Source organism: Bos indicus x Bos taurus, chromosome 10 (genome assembly GCF_003369695.1).
Source record: "Bos indicus x Bos taurus breed Angus x Brahman F1 hybrid chromosome 10, Bos_hybrid_MaternalHap_v2.0, whole genome shotgun sequence".
Lineage (NCBI taxonomy): Eukaryota > Metazoa > Chordata > Mammalia > Artiodactyla > Bovidae > Bos > Bos indicus x Bos taurus.
The window spans coordinates 52,953,504-52,976,744 of record NC_040085.1 but is presented as its reverse complement, the minus strand read 5'-3'; the positions used below and the strand labels follow the sequence as shown (position 1 = coordinate 52,976,744).

Genomic DNA, 23,241 nt, shown 5'->3' with positions numbered 1-23,241 from the left:
CAAATCATGGAGTGTGATACCTCCTGTTCTTCTTATGATAGTCTTGGCTAATGGGGGTCTTTTTAGTTTCCATACAAATTTTAGAATTACTCGTTTAGTTCTTTCAAGAATGTTATCTTTTGATAGGTATTTTATTGAATCTGTAGATTGCCTTGGGTAGTATGATCATTTAACAATATTAGTTCTTCCAGTCCATGAGAACAGTATATCGTTCCATCTGTTTGTGTCATCTTCAATTTCTTTCATCAGTGTCTTTATAGTTTTCCAAGTATAGGTCTTTTACCTCCTTGATTAGATTTATTCCAAGGTACTTTATTCTTTTTGATGTTATTGTGAATGGGATTATTTTTTAAATTTTCTCTAGTAGTGTGCCTTTTATTGTATAAAAATGCAATATTATTAAATATTAATATTAATAAATATTAATGTATAGAAAGATTTCTGCATGTTAATTTTGTCTCCTGCAACTTCATTGAATTCACTGATGAGTTCTAGTAAATTTTTTGGGTGTGTCTTTAGGATTTTCTATGTGTATTATCAAGTCATTAGCAAACAGTGACAGTCTTACTTCTTCCATTCTAATGTAGATTCCATTTGTAACTTTTCCTTCTCTGTTGGCTGTGGCTAGGACTTCCAAAACTATGTTGAATAAAAGTGGTAAGAGTGGGCATCCTTGCTCCTGAACTTAAAGAATACTTCGGCTTTTCAACATTGAGTATGATGTTAATTGTGGGCTTGTTATATATGGCTTTAGTGTGTTATGTTCCCTCTATTCTCACTTTGTTGAGAGTTTTTTTTTTAATCATAGATGGATATTGTATTTTGTCAAAAGATTTTCTGCATCTATTGAGATGATCTTATGATTTTTATTCTTCAGTTTGGTAATGTGGTGAATCACATGGACTGATTTGCAGATATGAAACCATCTTTGCATCCCTGGTATAAATCCCACTTATTTATGATGTATGATCCTTTTAATGTATTGTCAAGTTTGGCTTTCCAATATTTTGTTGAAGATTTTTGCATCTATGTTCATCAGTGATATTGGTCTGTAATATTCTTTTTGTGTGTTATCTTTATCTGGTTTTGGTATCAGGGTGATGCTGGCCTTGTAGAATTAGTTTGGAAGTATTTCTTCCTCTGAAAAGTTTTGGAATAGTTTGAAAAGACTGTTAGATTATCTTGTGTTTGGTAGGATTCACCTATGAAGCCATCTGGTCCTGGACTTTTGTTGGGAGGTTTTTGTTTTTGTGTTACTGATTCAATTTCATAGCTAGTAATTGGTCTGTTTATATTTTCTGTTTCTTATTGATTCAGTCTTAAGAGGTTGTAGACTTCTAAGAATTTGTCATTTTCCTCTAGATTATCTACCTTATAGGCATATAACTGGTAGTAATCTTTTATGATCCTATGTATTTCTGTGGTGTCAGTTGTAACTTTTTATGATTTTATTGATTTGGGTCCTCTTTTTTTTCCTTGATGTATGGCTAAATGTTTTCCAATCTTATCTTTTCAAAGAACTAGCGCTTAGTTTCACTGATCTTTTCTTTTTAAGTTTCTCTTTCATTTCTGCTCTTACCTTTATGATTTGCTTTCATTTTCATTTGTCTCCAGATATTTAAATTTCCTCTTTGATTTCTGTAGTGATCCATTGGCTGTTTAGTATATTGTTTAGCTTCTATGCATTTTTGTAGTTGGGTTCTAGGCTCATAACTTTGTAGCTGGAAAAGATGCATGATTTTATTTCAATCTTCTTAAATTTACTGAGATTTGTTTTGTAGCATAGGATGTGATCTATCCTGGAGAATGATTTACATGCACATGCATCACTTTTCGATAGACCGTTCTATACATCTATTAATATATTCTGGTGTAATATGTCATTTAAAGCCAATATTTCCTTATCCATTTTCTGTCTAGATGGTCTGTCCTTTGATGTAAGAGGGGTGTTAAAGTCCGCTACGATTTTTGTATTACTGTCAATTTCTCTCTTTATGTCTGTTAATATTTCTCTTTATGTATTTAGGTGAGAAATAGATTTAAGGGTCTAGATCTGATAGATAGAGTGCCTGATGAACTATGGATGGAGGTTCGTGACATTGTACAGGAGACAGGGATCAAGACCGTCCCTGTGGAAAAGACATGCAAAAAAGCAAAATGGCTGTCTGGGGAGGCCTTACAAATAGCTGTGAAAAGAAGAGAAGCAAAAAGCAAAGGAGAAAAGGAAAGATATAAGCATCTGAATGCAGAGTTCCAAAGAATACAAGGAGAGATAAGAAAGCCTTCCTCAGCAATCAATGCAAAGAAATAGAGGAAAACAACAGAATGGGAAAGACCAGAGATCTCTTCAAGAAAATTAGAGATACCAAGGGAACATTTCATGCAAAGATGTGCTCGATAAAGACAGAAATGATCTGGACCTAACAGAAGCAGAAGATATTAAGAAGAGGTGGCAAGAATACACAGAAGAACTGTACAAAAAAGAGCTTCACGACCAAGATAATCACGACATCCTGGAATGTGAAGTCAAATGGGCCTTAGAAAGCATCACTACGAACAAAGCTAGTGGAGGTGATGGAATTTCAGTTGAGCTATTTCAAATCCTCAAAGATGATGCTGTGAAAGTGCTGCACTCAATATGCCAGCAAATTTGGAAAACTCAGCAGTGGCCACAGGACTGGAAAAGGTCAGCTTTCATTCCAATCCCAAAGAAAGGCAATGCCAAAGAATGCTCAAACTACCACACAATTGCACTCATCTCACATGCTAGTAAAGTAATGCTCAAAATTCTCCAAGCCAGGCTTCAGCAATATGTGAACCATGAACTTCCAGATGTTCAAGCTGGTTTTAGAAAAGGCAGAGGAACCAGAGATCAAATTGCCAACATCTGCTGGATCATCGAAAAAGCAAGAGAGTTCCAGAAAAACATCTATTTCTGCTTTACTGACTATGCCAAAGCCTTTGACTGTGTGGATCACAATAAACTGTGGAAAATTCTTCAAGAGATAGGAATACCAGACCACCTGACCTGCCTCTTAAGAAACCTATATGCAGGTCAGGAAGCAACAGTTAGAACTGGACATGAAACAACAGACTGGTGCCAAATAGGAAAAGGAGTACATTAAGGCTGTATATTGTCACCCTGCTTATTTAACTTATATGCAGAGTACATCATGAGAAATGCTGGGCTGAAAGAAGCACAAGCTGGAATCAAGATTGCCGGGAGAAATATCAATAACCTCAGATATGCAGATGACACCACCCTTATGGCAGAAAGTGAAGAGGAACTAAAGAGCCTCTTGATGAAAGTGAAAGAGGAGAGTGAAAAAGTTGGCTTAAAGCTCAACTTTCAGAAAACGAAGATCATGGCATCTGGTCCCAGCACTTCATGGCAAATAGATAGGGAAACAGTGGAAACAGTGTCAGACTTTATTTTTCTGGGCTCCAAAATCACTGCAGATGGTGACTGCAGCCATGAAATTAAAAGACACTTACTCCTTGGAAGGAAAGTTATGAGCAACCTAGATAGCTTATTGAAAACCAAAGACATTACTTTGCCAACAAACATCTGTCTAGTCAAGGCTATGGTTTTTCCAGTGGTCATGTATGGATGTGAGAGTTGGACTGTGAAGAAAGCTGAGCACCGAAGAATTGATCCTTTTGAACTGTGGTGTTGGAGAAGACTCTTGAGAGTCCCTTGGACTGCAAGGAGATCCAACCAGTCTGAAGTCTGATCTCCTTCTGAAGGAGATCAGCCCTGGGATTTCTTTGGAAGGAATGATGGTAAAGCTGAAACTCCAGTACTTTGGCCACCTCATGGGAAGAGTTGACTCTTTGGAAAAGACTCTGATGCTGGGAGGGATTGGGGGCAGGAGGAGAAGGGGACGACAGAGGATGAGATGGCTGGATGGCATCACCAACGTGATGGATGTGAGTTTGAGTGAACTCCAGGAGTTGGTGATGGACAGGGAGGCCTGGCGTGCTGCGATTCATGGGGTCACAAAGAGTCGGACATGACTGAGTGACTGAACTGAACTGATGATGAGTGCATATATGACTATAATTGTTAAACTTCTTGCTGGATTGAGCCCTTGATCTTTATGTAGCTTTTTTTTTTTTTGTCTCTTGTAACAGTATTTAAAGTCTATTCTGTCTGATATAAGCACTGGCGTCCTGGCTTTATTCTTTCCTATTTGCATGGAATATACTTTTCTATCCCCTCACTTTGTATGTCTTTAGATCTGAAATGAGTTTCTTATAGGCAGCATATATATGGGTCTTGTTTTCATATCTATTCATCCATTCTATGTCTTTTGATTGGCGCAGTTACTCCACTTACATTTAAAGTAATTATTTACTCCCTGGTGATCCAGTTGTTGATTCCATGTTTCCAATGCAAGGGCCACAGGTTCAGTCCCTGATCAGGGAACTACATGGGATCAAATCCTGCATATCATGTAGCACAGCCCCCAAAAAACAGATTAAAAAAATAATTCATTGTTATATATTTATTGCTATTTTGTTAATTCTCTTTTGTTTGATGAAGCTTTTTATTCCTTTTTCTCTCTTCCTTTGTAATTTGATGGCTATTTTTAGTGTTATGTGTGGAGTCCTCTTTTTTTCTGTGTATATCTACTATAGATTTTTGATTTCTAGTTACCAAAATGTTTATATATAGTAATATATATATGAGCATATATGTATGTGTGTGTATATGTGTGTGTATATGTGTGTGTGTGTGTGTATATATATATATATATATATATACACACAGTCATTTTGAGTTGATTTTTTAAGTGTGAATGAATTTTAACAACTCTGAATTTTCTCCCTCTCCCCGTTTCTTTCTGACATATTTCATAGTCAAATCCTGACTTGGCTGGCTGAGAGTTGTCCTCCCAGGATGTCCTCCCAGGGTGTCCTCCCAAGGTGTCCTGGATCTGCTGTAGACCTGCTGTTAGCCAGGGCCAGAGCCCAGGGCATTCCTGGGTGGTGCCAATCTCCTGGTGGGTAGGTTGGGTCTTGACATAGCTGCCTCTGGGGCTACTGTGATCCTGGGTTGGTTGTTTTGCCTGCTGGTGGGTGGGCCCTGGGCTGGTGCCCAACCACCAATAAGGGCAGGTGCTGGCACTACTGCCAGTCCACTGATGGGCAGAGTCAGGTCATGGGTTCTCTGGCTGTAGGCCTAGGGGTTCCCATTTCTGGTGCTGGCACACTGGTGAGTTCACTGGATTGTGACACAGCCAGCTGCAGGTCCTTGGTGGTCCCAGAGCTGTGTCCGTCGGCCTGTGGGTAAAACCATGGCCCAGGGGGTCCTAGGGCTGTTGTCCACCCATTGGAGGGTGAAGTCAGGTCTTGAGGTTACTTCCAGGTCAGTGGTGGGAAGATCTGGTCTTCGGGGTCTTTGGCTGTAGGGCTTCAGGGGTCCCAGAGTTGATGCTGGCCTGTAGGTGGGCAGGGCTGGGGCCCAGGAGATCCCAGGGCTGGTTTCTCCCTGATGAGTGAAACTGGGTCCAGGGCTAATGTTGGTTCCCTGGTTGGGGGGCCATGTTCCAGGGTGTCTAGAGGCTCAGGGGTTTGTATATAAACAGGCCTGCTGGTAGGCTGGGATGTGTCCCCATCTAGCCTAGGCACCTGATGTGGGAGTTTCCAGGACTGGTATCAATGGGCTGGTGGGGATAAGCCAGGTCCTGACACTAATAAGCTAGATGGAGGATTCCAAAATGGTGCTTACCAGCAACAATATCCTTGTGGTGGGATCCACACCCCCAAATGGCTGCTGCTAGTGTCATCCTCAAATTGAGGTTCAGTTGCCTACTGATTCTGCAGGAGCATCTCTAAGATCCACCAGTGGGCCTGCTAGCTTTTGAATGACTGCTTCTGCCCTTGACCCTAGAGCACGTGAGGTTTTGTGTACACTTTTTAAGAGTGGAGTCTCTATTTCCCACAATCCTCTGAGGCTTCTGAAAGCAAGCCCTGCTTCTGCTGCTGCTTCAGTCATTTCCAACTCTTTGTGACTCTATGGACTGTAGCCCACCAGGCTCCTCTGTCCACAGGATTCTCCAGGCAAGAATACTGGAGTGGGTTGCCATGTTCTCCTCCAGGGGATCTTCCTAACCAGGGATCAAACCCACATCTCTTAAGTGTCCTGCATTGTCAGGCAGGTTCTTTACCACTAGTACCACCTGGGAAGCCCAAAAGCAAGCCCTACTAGCCTTCAGAGCCAAATGTTCTGGAGGCTCATCTTCCCAGTGTAGAACTCCCAGACTGAGGAGTCCTATGTGAAGCTGGACCCCTCATTTATTGGAGGCCATATCTGCAATTGTAATTATCCTCCTGTTGGTGGGTTCACCTACCTGGAGGTATCGGTCTTGACTTTACTATATATATGCTCCTCCTACCCATATTATAGTTCCTTCTTTAAATCTTGAGCTATAGATCTTTTCTACTAGACTTCAAATCACTTTCATGGATAGTTGCTCTGTAAATAATCAAAATTTTGGACTGCCCACAGAAGGAGGTGAGCACAAGGTCTTCCTACTCTGCCATCTTGGCCACTCCCCTCTGCAGTGTTTTTCAACAATGTAGTGTTGAGTCTTTCTTTTCAATAAGGATTTCTAATACCTATACTCTCAGAAGAGAGTTTCAAGGATTGTAGTTTGTTGAAGAGACTTATATTGAATAGTCTTATGTAATGAAGAATGAGCAACCATTCCATTCAGTTCCTGGTCCCAGGTGACTACTCCAAGGATTATCTTCCCTTGAAAAGTGTTCTGAGTTTCCAAGACTTGCAGTGTTCTTGAAACAGACTTTGGCTGGGTTTTTGTTGTTCAGTTGTTATGTCTGACTCTGTGACCTCATGAACTGCAGCATGCCAGGCTTCCCTGTCCTTCACTATCTCCCAGAGTTTGCTCAGACTCATGTCCATTGAGTCAATGACGCCATCCAACCATCTCATCCTCTGTTGTCCCCTGCTCCTCCTGCCTTCAATCTTTCCCAACATCAGGGTCTTTTCCAATGAGTCAGCTCTTCGCAACAGGTGGCCAAAGTACTGGAGCTTCAGCTTCAGCATCAGTCCTTCTAATGAGTATTCAGGATTGATTTCCTTTAGGATTGATTGGTTTGATCTTCTTGCTGTCCAAGAGACTCTCAAGAGTCTTCTCCAGCACCACAGTTCAAAAATGTCAGTTCTTTGGCGCTCAGCCTTCTTTATGATCCAACTGGCTGAGTTTTACCTAGCGATAAAGTTCTAGATTCTTAATGAAGTTTTTAAGTGGATATCAGGGGTTATGCAAACTCCTTGAAATACTGAATAAAATGTTATATCTGCTCTTTTATGGGGGAAAGAAGCCATAATTTTCATCAGATTCCGAAGTATATATAATTACTTTTCTCCCCTTATCTATATGAGATCTTAGATATGCAATCAAGGACACATTTCTGGCAAGAACAGAAATTTCATGACATAGTTGAATTCATTCAGTTGCCTGATTCACGCTATTGATTCATCCTATTATTCTACTATTTAAGTAATCATTAACAGCTAAGTGCAAGGCACTAAAACTTCTTGCACATATGTTGGGTAGTTTTTTTCCTTTTTAAAAAATATATGTAAATTGAGACTGAAAAGTCAGCCTTGTGTCTATTATCATTTGGTTCCTTTGTTAGTGAGCAGTTCCTTTGAACAGATTGAGTTTTTAGGTATTCAGTTTCCAGACTGAAATTTTACTGAGTAAGTAAAGCTCATTCTGAGTAAGCTCCTTGTGACTTCCTGACAGTCAAGACCCTCAGGGTTTCTGTCTACATTGATGAAACCTGAAACCAGTGTTAAAAGCATAAGTGAAGAAAGTGAAGGAGAATGATGTTGCAGAGGAAGTGCTGAGAGCAAAAATTTCTCATTTAAGAAACTCTCAGAGAGATATTACAATATTGGGAGCACAAAGTATAAGATATTGGAAGCTGATGCAAATTTATAAAGGAGGAATATTACAGCTTTTTTTCAGCAAGGCATAGAAAAAAATGTTCCAGTTCTACAAAAAGAAGACAGCAGGGACTGCTGACATACTCTTGCTAAATATTTTTTACAAAGAAAAAAACACTTTAAGAATTGCAATGTTTGAATGTTTATATTACAATGTATTAAAATACTGGTTTTTTTTTTTTTACACTTCCATATACACTTAACAACTATAGTAATAGAGTTTTTCATGTTTCAAGAAAATTTTTATAGATCACAGTACAATTTTTAGAGTGCCTGATGAACTATGGAATGAGGTTCGTGACATTGTACAGGAGACAGGGATCAAGATCATCCCCATGGAAAAGAAATGCAAAAAAGCAAAATGGCTGTCTGGGGAGGCCTTACAAATAGCTGTGAAAAGAAGAGAAGTGAAAAGCAAAGGAGAAAAGGAAAGGTATAAGCATCTGAATGCAGAGTTCCAAAGAATACAAGGAGAGATAAGAAAGCCTTCCTCGGTGATCAATGCAAAGAAATAGAGGAAAACAACAGAATGGGAAAGACTGGGAAAGACTAGAGATCTCTTCAAGAAAATTAGAAATACCAAGGGAAAATTTCATGCAAAGATGGGCTTGATAAAGGACAGAAATGATATGGACCTAAAAGAAGCAGAAGATATTAAGAAGAGGTGACAAGAATATACAGAAGAACTGTGCCAAAAAGATCTTCATGACCCAGATATTCACGATGGTGTGATCACTGACCTAGAGCCAGACATCCTGGAATGTGAAGTCAAGTGGGCCTTAGAAAGCATCACTATGAACAAAGCTAGTGGAAGTGATGGAATTCCAGTTGAGCTATTTCAAATCCTCAAAGATGATGCTGTGAAAGTGCTGCCCTCAATATGCCAACAAATTTGGAAAACTCAGCAGTGGCCACAGGACTGGAAAAGGTCAGCTTTCATTCCAATCCCAAAGAAAGGCAATGCCAAAGAATGCTCAAACTACCACACAATTGCACTCAACTCACACGCTAGTAAAGTAATGCTCAAAATTCTCCAAGCCAGGCTTCAGCAATACGTGAACCGTGAACTTCCAGATGTTCAAGCTGGTTTTAGAAAAGGCAGAGGAACCAGAGATCAAATTACCAACATCCGCTAGATCATCGAAAAAGCAAGAGAGTTCCAGAAAAACATCTATTTCTGCTTTATTGACTATGCCAAAGCCTTTGACTGTGTGGATCACAATAAACTGTGGGAAATTCTGAAAGAGATGGGAATACCAGACCACCTGACCTGCCTCTTGAGAAACCTATATGCAGGTCAGGAAGCAACAGTTAGGACTGGACATGGAACAACAGACTGGTTCCAAATAGGAAAAGGAGTACGTCAAGGCTGTATGTTGTCACCCTGCTTATTTAACTTCTATGCAGAGTACATCATGAGAAACGCTGGACTGGAAGAAACACAAATCAAGATTGCCAGGAGAAATATCAATAACCTCAGATATGCAGATGACACCACCATTATGGCAGAAAGTGAAGAGGAACTAAAAAGCCTCTTGATGAAAGTGAAAGAGGAGAGTGAAAAAGTTGGCTTAAAGCTCAACATTCAGAAAACGAAGATCCTGGCATCTGGTCCCATTACTTCATGGGAAATAGAGGGGGAAACAGTGGAAACAGTGTTAGACTATTTTTTTGGGCTCCAAAATCACTGCAAATGGTGATTGCAGCCATGAAATTAAAAGACGCTTACTCCTTGGAAGGAAAGTTATGTCCAACCTAGATAGCATATTGAAAAGCAGAGACATTACTTTGCCAAGAAAGGTCCGTCTAGTCAAGGCTATGGTTTTTCCTGTGGTCATGTATGGATGTGAGAGTTGGACTGTGAAGAAGGCTGAGTGCCAAAGAATTGATGCTTTTGAACTGTGGTGTTGGAGAAGACTCTTGAGAGTCCCTTGGACTGCAAGGAGATCCAACCAGTCCATTCTGAAGGAGATCAGCCCTGGGATTTCTTTGGAAGGAATGATGCTAAAGCTGAAACTCCAGTACTTTGGGCACCTCATGCGAAGAGTTGACTCATTGGAAAAGACTCTGATGCTGGGAGGGATTGGGGGCAAGAGGAGAAGGGGACGACAGATAAGATGGCTGGATGGCATCACTGACTCGATGGACGTGAGTCTGAGTGAACTCCGGGAGGTGGTGATGGACGGGAGGCCTGGTGTGCTGCGATTCATGGGGTCGCAAAGAGTTGGACACGACTGAGCAACTGAACTGAACTGAACAATTTTTAGGATTATCTTGCATGGTTTCAGCTTGCATGGTCATTTTACTGTCCTGCACTACTGTACAATGTTAGCACTGCCTGTATGTCTAAATGTTTGCAGGGGCAAAGAAGCCTGATTCCTCATCTTCCTCAAAAATATGTCATAAAGATGCCTCAAAGGGCACTAAAGACCCAACGGATGAGAATTTTTTTAATGCTTACAAAGCATTTGCTGTGTGTCAACACAATGTTCCCAGCACTTTACAAATAGTAAGTCATTCATCCTCACAATAAGTAGGCTAAGTATGATGGTACCCATTTTGTAAATGAGAAAACTGAAGTGTGGATAAGTGTTTTGCCCTTGGGCACCCAGCTAGTTATTGTAGAGGTGGGATTGGAACCTGTGGAGTCTGTTTCCAGAGCCCATGCTCTGAATCATGGCATTAGCTCCCTGTTATGGGATTCATTTGGTCTCTACATTCACGGACCTTTCAGTTATGTATATTCATTCCCAGCCTATTCAGAACAACTCCCTTTTAAAAAGTTAGCGTTTCTGACCTCTGAATGGAAAGGTCCTTAAAGATTCTCCCTGCCTTGCATATTGGTTTTCCTGTCCAATAGAACATTCCAGTGGGCCACACAGGTTGAACATAGGCCTTTGAGCTATGGTACAGGAATGGAGTAAGGTCCTAGAACTTCAGAGAGATTACTTATACGTCCCTGTGCCAGGAAGAGTTTCCCCTCACCCACAAACATACATATACACACATGTGGCTACGTACCTTCAAAAGCCATCTCACATACCTGGCTCTCCAGGCATTTGTTTGCAGAGTGGTCTCCTTCACTGAAGCATCCCACATCGTACCAAGCAGAGACTTTGGCCTCCTGTTGAACTAGGCCCGTGCTCCCATGCTGCGTGGAGCACAGGTATCCTACCACCTTAATGCCCTACAACCTCGAGATAAAGAAATACCAGTACAGAGTCCCCAGTGTGAGCAAGGGTAAAGTCAGCTGGGGGCACAGCAGAGGCTGGGTGTACCAGTGTCTTGGGGTCAGAATATACTCTGGGCCCCACAGTGCTGGAAGGGCCTCCCAGATCCCCTGATACAGCCCTGACCCTCTGCAAGGTATGAAGGCAGGCTCTTACCTTGCAAAAGTGCTGTCCAACTTGGCCAGACCCTATCAAATCCTACCTTGCAGCATGGCAGTGACCTGCCCAGCAGGGAGAAGACACAGCCACCTAGGGTCTGAGCGCTGGGTGCCAAGCCTGCCCTCCTCATTCTCTCTAGTACACCTGGCCCATCTCTCTTTCATGCCCCCACAACCCAGTCACCTTGGTTTTCCCTAACACACCTTCTGATCTCAGTCTCCATAGATAGAAGCCTGACTACTGGGGCTCTTGCAAGGAGGAAGACAGATGTGACCTCAGCCCCCAGGGACTGACAGAGTCTTGGAGAAGTTACAGATGTTTATTGAATGGTTCCCCCAAGTGAGTGAGAACATCCAGTTGAGGACAGGAAGACCTATGGCTGCAGAGGGTCCTATCTCAAGGAGGGGCTCTGGAATGAGACTGGCGACCTGGGACCAATGGGAGCAGAGCGAGGGTGAGCATGATGTAAAGCAGAAAGAAGGGTCAGCAAGGCACAGGAAGAAGGCTGGGGACCTGGGGCCCGGAGAGCAGGAGGAGTGTGGGGTGCACTGGGGCTGAGCTGAAGTGATAACATACACCTGTGCAAAGTTTTGTAGGAATATTAAAAAGGTTAGAATTTGTCTTAAGAGAAATGAGGAGCCACCGAAGGGCTTTAAGCAAGGAATCAACAAAGTCATACCTGCATTTTAAAAATACAAATCTCTGACTTCAGTGGGAAGAACACAGTGCGAGGAGGGGTGTTGGAGAGGGTGGAGGAGACTCCTATAGTTTTTCAGGCAATAGAAGGCAGTATCGTGGTCTTGGGAAACAGACGAGTGGACAGGTTTGTGAGATATTTGGTGGTTAAATTGGCATGGTGGTCATGATATAAACACAATGATTTGAGGAAAAAGGAAAATGTTAAGTATGCCTTCTAAGTCTCCACACTTTGTATCTAGAGGGGTGGTGTGCCATTTTCTGAGCCTGGACCAGTTTTGAGGTTTGGAATATCCAAGAGGCAATATACAATTTATAATTCAGGAAAGAGGTCTAAGCTGACTTATGGGCTATGGAAAGTGTATAGACTGAGAAGGGTGTCTTAAGGGACACCAAAATTTGATGACAGAATATAGAGGATAAACTTATAAAAAGAAGGTGGGGGAGGACTGGCCCAAATCTAACAAGAAACCAGGAGAGGCTGCTCATGGCTAAGTGCTAGCATTTTTGATGAGCAAGGAGGCGTGGCTAGGATGCTATGATAATTGAGAGAGAGGAAGATGGAAGCTGGAGAATGTTCAAAAGGCATGAATCTCCAAAAACTAATTTTTTCTATTTTTAGAAAAAGTTATAACAGCTGTTATTGCTGTTTTACAAGAGAAACAAACAACCTGGATGTGGGTGTCAAGAGTCCCTTGAAGAGTGTGGACAAGACCAGATATCTGTAGCATCAGTTTCACTCTCACCCGGAATGTTTCACCAAGTGCTCTACATGTATTAGGGCTCAGTCACCACAACAACTTTCTAGAATGAGTTCATTATACCTCCATTTTACAGATGAGGAAACTGGGCCTCAGCATGTCAAAGCAGGTGGTAAAGTGGGAGGTGAGCACCAATCTGGGAGAGCTGAAAGCCCATACTCTTAACCCAAACACACTTTCCGTGTCCTCTCACTACACGCCTGGTTCTTTCCTGGCTGCCTCTCCTTGTTTTCCTTTTACATCTCTGGCCTCCTATCTTCTTTGCAGGCTAACTTCTTTTTCTTCCAAATAACCCATGTTACCATTTCCCTTAAATCCATTTCCTCATAACTTCCGGCTTCTGCTTTACCTACACTCCCATCAGTCCCCAGAGATTTTAATGCCCTTCCTACCTCCTAGACTGTACCTTTTCCCCTTCCATCTTTGTTCATCTGATTTCACTCCAATGGCTTTGGACCCATTTGGCTATCTCTTCTTGTATCTGTTTGCCCATGGCTGTTTTGATAGGCTTTTCCTTTTCTCCCACTGCTCCTCTGTAATAAGAAATTCCTCTGTACCTGTTCCTAGCTCCCTGAGCATTTCCCAGCCTAAGAGCTTAGCCCTTGGCTTCATACTCCTTTTGAGAACTCATTTATTTTCCTGACTTTAGCTCTTTCTGTTGTGTGCGTACCCACCCTCAGTTCCCTTCTTGGCCCTGTCCTCTTTCTTTACCCCCATATCTGAAATATCAAGTGCCTAGTGAACATCAGCACTTAGATGTCTCACCATCACTCCACATTTATGGCTAAAACCAAATCCACTAACTTCCTTCTAAACTTCTCCTCCCACCCCAACTTTCTCATATATCATTTCCCCAGTCATTCTCAAAATCTTTCTTTACTTACCCCTTACCCTTACTTTCCTACCCTCTAGGAATATTTGCTCCATATCCCAGTCTAAACACATTATCACAAGGTTCTAAAGATATTCCCTAAAAATGTCTTGTCTCTAACACAAGATTTCCCTTTACCTTTGAACCCATATCTTAATTTTTGAGATGGACCTTAACCCTATCCTCTGCTCCATTAATGATCAAAACGTATTCTCAGTGGTCAGTTGAATGCAAATTAATGTCTTCCTTGTAGACTTTTGCAAAACATTACCTTAAAATCTAATATCCAGTGGTTTTCAAAAGCCTCTGTTGGGAAAAATCTCCCCAAATTGAAGTTTTCTGGTGGACCCTTCATTCCACTCTTGGCATTCCCAAGATCTGATGACTTCAAGGACTACACGGATGACACAGTTGTGGAGATGGGTAGATGTTATAGAGCCCAGGACTCCTCTCAGATTTTCAGATGTGATGCCAAACATAACATCTCTCCATGGGTCCAATCCAGACTCCAGCCCATTTGCAGCCTTTGCTGAGTGTCAAGCACCACAGCCTTTCAGGCATTGCACACTTGGACCTGGTGTGCAAATCCCTTCTGCAGCTGCCTTTGCCTAGTCGTGCTGTGGCGCCAGGCCTTCAACTACGAGTGACTTATAAGGTCTGCTGCTGCTGCTAAGTCGCTTCAGTCGTGTCCGACTCTGTGCGACCCCATTGACAGAAGCCCACCAGGCTCCCCCGTCCCTGGGATTCTCCAGGCAAGAACACTGGAGTGGGTTGCCATTTCCTTTTCCAATGCATGAACGTGAAAAGTGAAAGGGAAGTCGCTCAGTCGTGTCCTACTCTTAGTGACCCCATGGACTACAGCCTATCAGGCTCCTCCATCCATGGGATTTTCCAGACAAGAGTACTGGAGTGGGGTGCCATTGCCTTCTCCGTTTATAAGGTCAGTCACACACAAATCATTGTTTCATCTAAAGGGATGTTAAGGAAAACAGTTAAATTTATATTTATCCTTCTGAATTGGATGTGTATGTTTCCTCAAATCCTTTGCTGAATAAAATGAAGTCTTCATTCTTAAGGGTTGTCTCCCTTCTGTTTGGCTCCTGGAAGATGAAGTCCCCCAAGGCTGGGGGTCTGCATCTACATCCTTTACAACTATGTCCCACAGGGGAAACAGTGTCCAGGGCTATGCATGTGCTCACTACAAATCTGTCCCCTGTGTTTGAACCATTTCCATCTCTATGCAGGTTTTTATTCTCCATTGTCACCTGACATCCTGCTCTTCAGACCATCCCTTTCAGTTCATCCTGCACGCTGCTGCCAGATTGTTTTCCAACTCAGTTTTCATTACATCGATCCCATTAAAAACTTTTTTTGCTTCCACATAACTACAAGGCTTCCAGAATTATCCTTAGTCAGCCTTATTTCTTGGCTCTCTCTACCCACACTCTGACGCCTCACTGAACCACAGATAACCTACCTCATGTCTCCCCCATGTCACCCGAGTTCAACTGGTTCTGCCCTGCGAGCCTCCCAGGAGCGGTCTGTGTCTTCCTCTTATTCCTTGAGCCTTTTCTCACCTAGTAGAAACATCCCTCCTCCTTTCCCTTTGATGTGGGTCATGAGAGACTCTTGCTTTTGACTGCCAAGTCATTAGAGTTGTGGAGGCTCTCGTTAAACATTTAGGGCCCTGTCTGAACAAGGCACTACATTCAGATACAGGAGGTATGTGGAAAATTTTCTGAGGAAGGTGCTGTAAACCAGGACATCATGTGAGGACCACAAGTCTGTAAGATGGGAGGCAAAACTGCCCATGAACTTCTACATCGAGGAAACACAGAGTATCAGATCTGGGATGGCAGGCGGGGTTGTGGTGGGGGGAGCAAAACTCCAAGACCTTACAATAGCACAGTTCTCTCCTTTGAAAACTGAACCAACCACATGAGATCCAGAGAAGCCAGATCACTTGTCAATGGTCACTTAAAAGTGGGAAAAGTTTTCCGTGTGCACATTCTGTGATCTGATTTCCATGTCCTGGCGTTGGGGTCATGACACTGGTGAGTAAGTCATTTTTCCTAGCAGGCATTCAGGTGAGCCCCTGGGAATTTCTTATTCTGGAGGAGAGATAATAGAAACCAACAAGGGAGATCTGGTGGGATAAAGATTGTGTGGTTGGCCTGGACTCTCCTTTAGGGCACCATAGGGAGACCTCAGCCACAAGCTTTCCTTACACATAGGAAAGACAGTTGATGGAGCCTGAAAGGCAAGTTTCCCTCTCTAGTAAATACCAAAATCCACGTTTCACATGAACACACAGACCCAAAGCTCTTGGGTGTCGGGCAGGCCTGGGGCTTTCCTACTCATCTTTGAGGTCCCATGACTCCAATGCATGCTTGTGAAACTGCTCCTTTCTCCACAGCTGCTTACTGACTGCCCTTTTACTTCAGCTTTCACCTTCACCCGTCCGAGGCTGCCCTCTTGTCCTTCAGACACCCAATCCATTGTCTTCCCAGTAGGCTGCATCTGATATCCTTCCCCAGGTGAGTTTGTCTTAAAGTATCAACATTGACCCCCTGAAGAGCCTTCTAGATGATGGCCTTTTCAGGCCATGAGACAAGTTGGGTTGGGGGTGGGGGGGGGGTGGGATTTGATGTCGAGAGACTGGAGACCCATGGCATCCTCAGAGCCTTTTGTAAGGAGCCACTTGACATCCAAACCATACTTTTTTCTCACCAGCAGGCTGAGCCTGTCTCATGGAGAGGCAGAACAGGCCAGGCTGGGCATCATTCCCATAGCAGCAGTTCAAGAGGTTTCCCACCACTTCACTTTTCAACTCAATTTTAAAAGATCTAACATGTTATCTTGAGAAGGAAATGGCAACCCACTCTGGGATTCTTGCCTGAAGAATCCCATGGAGGGAGGAACCTTGTAGGCTACAGTCCATAGGGTCTCAAAGAGTCAGACGTGACTGAGTGGCTTCACAACATGTTATCTGGCCTCAAAGGGTTATTAGTAGTGGGATTTTTCAGCCCAATTTTGACTTTTTACCTGAGGTGAGGAAATGCAGAAGTGACAGCATCACAGTAGTGGGATTTGGAGTCATGAACCCAAGTTCCAGTCTAGGCTCTGTGGTTAACTAGCCCTGTGACCTTGTGCACTCCCCAAGCCTCCCTGGGGCCCCAGTCAAGGATGTGGATCCTCTCTGCCTCAGGATTCACTGAGCCCAGGGTCAAACTGAAACCTCTGGGACTGGGCACCAGCAGTTTCGGCTGTTGCTCCTCAAGCTTCAGAGTCTCCCTGGCACACAGAGCTGTGTGACTCCGCAACTCCAAAACCAACCTGAAAGGTTCCTAAACAGGGGTGGGCAGCCCCGGGGCCACCAGCCAGAGGCCACTGAACCTCTTTCTTGTGGCAAGATTCATAGCCACGTCTGAGCCTTGGTGTCCAAGATTTACCACATCGAGGTCCCCAGAGGCCTTGCGTTGGCTCACCTACCTGGTTGTGATAAGTCCTTTGAAGGGCAGTAACAAAGCTGCCTCTGCAGTGGGATGTCCTTCGTCATCACCACAGCGCAAGTTCCTCCAAGGCAAATCCTCACTATTCACTCCTCTCTGGAGCCTCTGATGAAGACACCGTGGGTGCCTGTACCTAGTATGTGCTCAGTAAATGTTGGTGAAGGGAATGAATGAACAGTTGACAAGCTACGCTTCTTAATGGGGTCATGATGCATTCACATGTGCCCAGAGGGATGTTTTCCTTACCCTATCTCTGATTCCAAATGCCAAATTCCAGCAATGAATTGGCCCGAAGCCACCACCCAAATAGTCAGATAAATGCAGCAATACCGGCCTTTACTTGTGAGCTTATCTGTTGTTTAATGAACAAACTGTGAGGCCATAGAAATGGCCTAGAGCAGGGCCAATCTCTGGTGAGGGAGCCACTGACTGACCTCAAACAGTGGGGTTACCTAACCTCTCTGGACCTCCTTCCCTTATCTATAAAACAAGGGGATTGGGCCACATGACCTCTTTGAGCTGTGGATCTGATGCCCAGGGTTCTTACCCTTTCTCTCAGCTTCCCTTCACAGATTTCCCCAGTGCGTTCTCCCTCTTCACCTTCCTTGGCTCTTTTGCACGATTACCCTCAGGCCAGCCAGTGTCACCTACAGGCTCATGTACCTGGCACTGACCTCGGATGTCAGGGAATGTGAGGTGCAAGTGGCCAGGTTTGGCCATCTCCGCTGGCTCTTCTCATTCTCTTTAGAGCCCCAGACGCATCATTCTAAGAATCTAATGAAAGCTGTGGAGAAACACTCAGTAATCAATATACTTTGAATACAATGCTGGGTTCTGGACTCCCTGCAGGATTTACAACTCCTAAGATCCTTTATCCACCTACTACTTCAGGTTTCCAATGTCCCAGAGGCTCTTTCCAGATCAGAACCACCTTTGTTGACCAGTAGAGTGTGATTTCCAGGTTGTTAAGTGAATGAAATCTCCTTGAACTTTGATGTCATTTAACTTTTCACCGGGCGCCAACATCTTTCAGATGAGGAAGGCTTGATACAGTGGTAAATTATGCAGCCAGCGGAGCCAGTGAGAAATATTTAGAGGGAGAATGAGGGACACGTCCGGGACCCACTTCATACTGACACTGTCCACAGTTGCCCTAAGCCTCAGTGGGCATCCAGACTGATGGGATCTCTGGGTTTCTGCCATGGGGGAGCCTGTCTCATCGAGAGCAAGTGCCCATGCAGACTACTGTATTCACTCCAAAAATTTAATATCTACAATTACCAGCCAGTGTTCTAGTCCCTGGGAATAATGCAATGAACCATATGAGGCCCTTGCCCTCAAGAAGTTAATTTGGACAAGACAGAGTCATTCATATTACCGTTAAGTGTTAGCGTTAGTCGCTCAGTCGTGCCCGACTCTTTGCGACCCCATGGACTGCAGCCCACCAGGCTCCTCTGTCCATGAGATTTTCCAGGCACTGGAGTGGGTTGCCATTTCCTGCTCCAGGGGATCTTCCCAACCCAGGGATTGAACCCAGGTATCCTGCACTGCAGGCAGATTCTTTACTGACTGAGCTACAAGGGAAGCCCTATTACTGTTAATATAAGCTCAAATTACAATTGTTCAACCAGAAGCATGATCAATGATAGGGTAGAGGAGAGATTATCCTGGGAAGTCTGGGTATGGCCTAATGAGCAGGACTTGAAGGAGGAGTATTGTTTTCAAGACATCAAGTTGAGGGAAAGGCATTGCAGGTTCAGAGAATGAGAAAACAATTGACGGGGGGAACTCAAAGTTCCTCCTGCACCCCTGCCAGCGCCATCTGATTTCCAGGGTTCAGATGGACTCCCTATCACTGTGCGAGTACATTTACTGCTACAGCTCTGCTTCAGTTTCCTTATCAGAAAAACTGGGGAAATAATAGTGTTTCTTGATATGGTAACTGTGAAGAGGAAAAGAGATAAAGCATGTTGAAGCCTTACCAGAGTATCTATATGAAACACATGGAGTTCAATAAACGCTGTTACTGCCGTTAGTCTTCAGTCTCCCACGAGAGTATGGGTAATAAGGGATAGTATGGGTACAGTTGGTAAGAGCAGAGTCTCTGGACTGGAGTTGTGTCCTTGCAGGCAGGTAACCGCACCTTCTTGGATGCTCTGAGGGGCCTGGGAATGAGATGATCTCTAAGCTTCCTTGGTGGTCCATGTGTCAGCAGTTGTGACCCCGGTGCCGTGGAGTAATTTGGTGGTCGTGGGACACTGATGTGGCATGAGTACAACTCTAGAGCCACTCTCCACCACATTTCCTTGGCTGTACTCTCTCTCTTCATTTCCTATCCACTCGCTTCCTTCTCCCTGACCAGTCAGAGGAAATCATCTCACCAAAACAATTAGTCTCCAGGGGCTAATCCTTCAGCTTATTGTCTCTCCTGAGGGTATTCTCATTTTAACAGGCACCTGAAGCAGTTTGGTGGAACTGTTCACGTGTGGCACTCTTTCCACTCTGTGGGAGCCTGCAGGCTAGGAGGAGGAAATACTAATAAGCATGATGTCGTCACAAGCATAAAGAGATACTAGCACAGAAGGCGGCCCAAGAAGCCTTTATGTGAAAGGTGGGACTTGTGCCGAGCCTTGGAACGTGGCTAGGATTTTGATGGTGAGCAGAAAAGAGGGCTTTGGCAATGCTTGGAGGTAGGACCGAGCAGTGTAGTTGGGATGATGAGACCAAAGGAGCTGGAGTCACATTGGGAAGCATTAATAATTTCCACTGGTGGAACCAGAAGTAGGGGTGAGGATGCTGAGGGAGGATGCAGGAGAGGCATTGCTCTCTTACTTGACTCCTTGGCTTCTAATTTGTGTAGATACTCTTATGCTAGGAAGCTAGCATATGTATACTCCTATACAAGGAAACTAGAGGAAGTTTTAAGAAAACAGGAAATCCTACTAGCTAAACTGTATGTGTGGGTGCTAACAGTCGAGGCAGCAAGCATCTTCAGAACTAATTTATGAGTCTTGCAAAAATGTCTTAAATTTCCGTCTAATTTAGCTTATATCTCATTGTCAATAAGAATGGAGTTTGATGATCTCTTCCACTACATTGGGCTTAAAATGGCTTTCTGCTGCTTCCCAAATCAAGTCTGTCTACAGTGGATGAAAACCTTGCCCCACTGAGATACCTGTGACTTATTTATAGTGCTGAGTATTTAGGAGGTCCTCTTCAATTCTGGGATATCTTTAGCTCATATTTCTTTGAATATTTCCTAGATTGCCAGTTAGACAAATACTGGGTCTGACAGATTCATCCTTCTTGTTTCTTACCTGCTCTTTTGTATTTCTCATCTCTTTTATCTCTGTGTGCCACATTCTAAGGTACTTCCTTGACTGAATTTCCCAGCCATCACTTCAACTGTTATGTATTTGGCTTTTCAGTCCATTCATTCAGATTTATATCTCAAAAGCCAAAGTACTAATGTCCATTATCTGTTCATCCTTTGATGGATGCAATGCCTGCTGGTGTCTTTGAGGCTGTTGATGCAACACATTCTAGAGCCCTGTTTCGTCGATTATAAACTCTTCTGTTTACAGTTCGTGAAATAAACTCCCTTCCACGGTATTGGCAGTCACCAAATATTTGGTGAGTCTTAACTATATGCTCATTTTTGTGGCTGAATTTCTTTGTTAGCTGGGCTGTTTCTGTTCTCCCACCTTTTGGGGAAGGACTGGAAGAAGCCAGATATTCTGCTGCAGATTGTACTCTCTTTTCAGGAAGAGTGGGGAAGGCATGCTACTAGTCAGAATACCTTAGCGCCGAGGCTGCAGGGCTTGGGTATATTCTGTGTCTCCAGCCCCACTCCTCCCTATCCATAGCTTCTTTGGGCAGAGTCCCACTTCAGCTGCCACTTGGTAGGAGGAGAGAAGATGCATAAGAGCTCCTGAGGCCAGCTCTTCAATCTGCTGGTTGCCCCTGGTTCTCTCCAGCTTCCTTTATCCATGGCCTTCAGTGTGGAGCCCTACTGGGTTTTGTCCTGCTTATGGAGGGATACTCTTCTCTCCCATATGTATTTTGATTTGTTTCCTTCATTGGGTTGATCCCAACATTTTTTACACTACCAGAATTTCTGGCCCAAGGAGGGCTACACTTCTTGTCTTATAATTCAGTTATGAAGGTAAAAACTATCTTTTCTATCACTTTCAGAGACTGGGGGTGACAAGGAAAGGCTGTAGCATGTGCTTCACCCATCATCTTGAACCAGAAGCTTACTGAGGATATTAAAAATAAGGTGCCATTGATTTCTGAAAGCAGTTCCAACAAAGGTGGTCCGTGGTGTTTGTGATATTAGACTGAGCAGTTAGGCTCACAGGAGAATCGCCTGTTTGGGCGTGAATTGACTGACATAGTAGTTAACTTAGCAGTCATGTGGCTCTGAGGCCAGACCCTGTGACACTGAAGCAGCATCGTTGATGTCGTAGGTACTCTAGACCTCACCTAAGGAAGGGTCCAGAGTTAGAAAGGGTAACATAGGAAGTATCAGGGGATGAAAGGCGAAAAAAGATACACTTGGAGACCCAGAAGAATAAACATAGGCTAGACATGGAGGTTAGTGTCCTGGCTGAAGGAAAGAGCAGAATTGCAAACACGTAAAAATGGCTTATCAAAGAATGGATGACACACAGAACATGGGAGATTTTGGTCAGGAATAAGAATTCCAATAATAAAAATTTCCTCAAGGCAGGGTAAACTTGCAAAAAGGCAATGATTGAATCCTTGGTAAGTGATAGAGACAGTTTGAAAAAGGCTCCAAATGATCTGTGACCAGCTGGAACTTGGAAGTTAGACATAATCAGCATTGTTATAGTTTTTAATGACGCTGTATTATTAATGTAGTTGTGTCACAGCAGGAAATAATTCACTTTCCAGTTCCGCCCCATACTGTGTGTGATTGGGGACAAGTTACTATACCACTCTGAGACTTCAGTGTCCTTGCCAGTAAGATGGAAATAAGAGAACCTTCCTTGCCTTGAGATAGCATAGGTGAAATATCTATATAAACCATAAAGTGATATAATCAAATGGAAGGCATGATTTTTCTGGAGCCTCCTTCTAACTCTCTAGGACTTTAGGAGCAAAGCAGAAACTAACCATCCAGTGATCCCTGAAAGGGAGACAGAAAGCATCTCCAGCTTCAGCTAAGCATTCCAGGGGTCCCTACAAGGTTCTGACATGCTACCACCACTGCACCAGACACATTCTCCCAAATATTCCGCTCCTTCAGTGAGAGCCTTCTCTGCTTCTGCCAGGTGATGGCCATGTGAGGAACATGGCTGACAGGTCCAGGTTGAACTAGAGCTTGCGACCCAAGAATGAAGGCAGGCCTTGAACTAGTAAGTATAAAAATGAGATGAAGTTTGTCACAGGGAGCATGTTCAGCCCTATGTAACTTCCAGATCTTCCAAGTCCTCCAGATGAGGTCAGGTGCCCCCCTTAAGCTGAGTCTTAAAGATAGCAGGTATTTACCAAAAGAAAGAACCACCAAGTGGTGACCTATTTCAGGGAGATAGAACTGTGTGTACAACACCCCTGATGGTTAAGAAGACAGTACTTGTACCAAAAGCAGGGAATCTCCCTCTTTCCAAATGATGCAGGCATAATTCTGGTAATCAGGAGCAGGCATTATTTGTGCTGAAGGTCTCTGGAAGAGTAACGCTGTAATTTCTTGCATGGTTTCTTGATCTGTCAGGGGAGTGAAGTGGGGGCCTAGACCCAGGGGCATGTGGGCTCCCCTGAACTGACTTCCGCCATTTCTCATTAAAGTCACTCAGGACATGGGACACAAAAATGAATCCCTGTCTCCATAAAAACCCAGTTAAAATAACAAAGGAATCTTTACTCAACAGAATATTTGAGAATAGATTTCTCAGTCTGCTTGCTTGCAAGTGGGTAGGGAGGGAGGAATTTTGATCTTCCCACTCCTCAGGACTGGCATCAATGCCACTGTTGAAAGTTTGGAAGCCCTTAAACCCCTGGATGAAGA

The 23,241-nt window shown here is 43.6% G+C and overlaps 1 protein-coding gene across 1 annotated transcript in view; it reads right to left on the bottom strand.

Moving 5' to 3' along the window:
• Positions 1-17,377, bottom strand: part of LOC113900337 (aromatase) — a 53,985-nt gene extending 36,608 nt beyond the window's left edge. Inside the window, exon 1 of the mRNA XM_027554016.1 lies at positions 17,191-17,377. The gene's annotated coding sequence lies outside the window, so the exon portion shown is untranslated. The remainder of the gene's footprint in view (positions 1-17,190) is intronic.
• Positions 17,378-23,241: the final 5,864 nt, after the last annotated feature.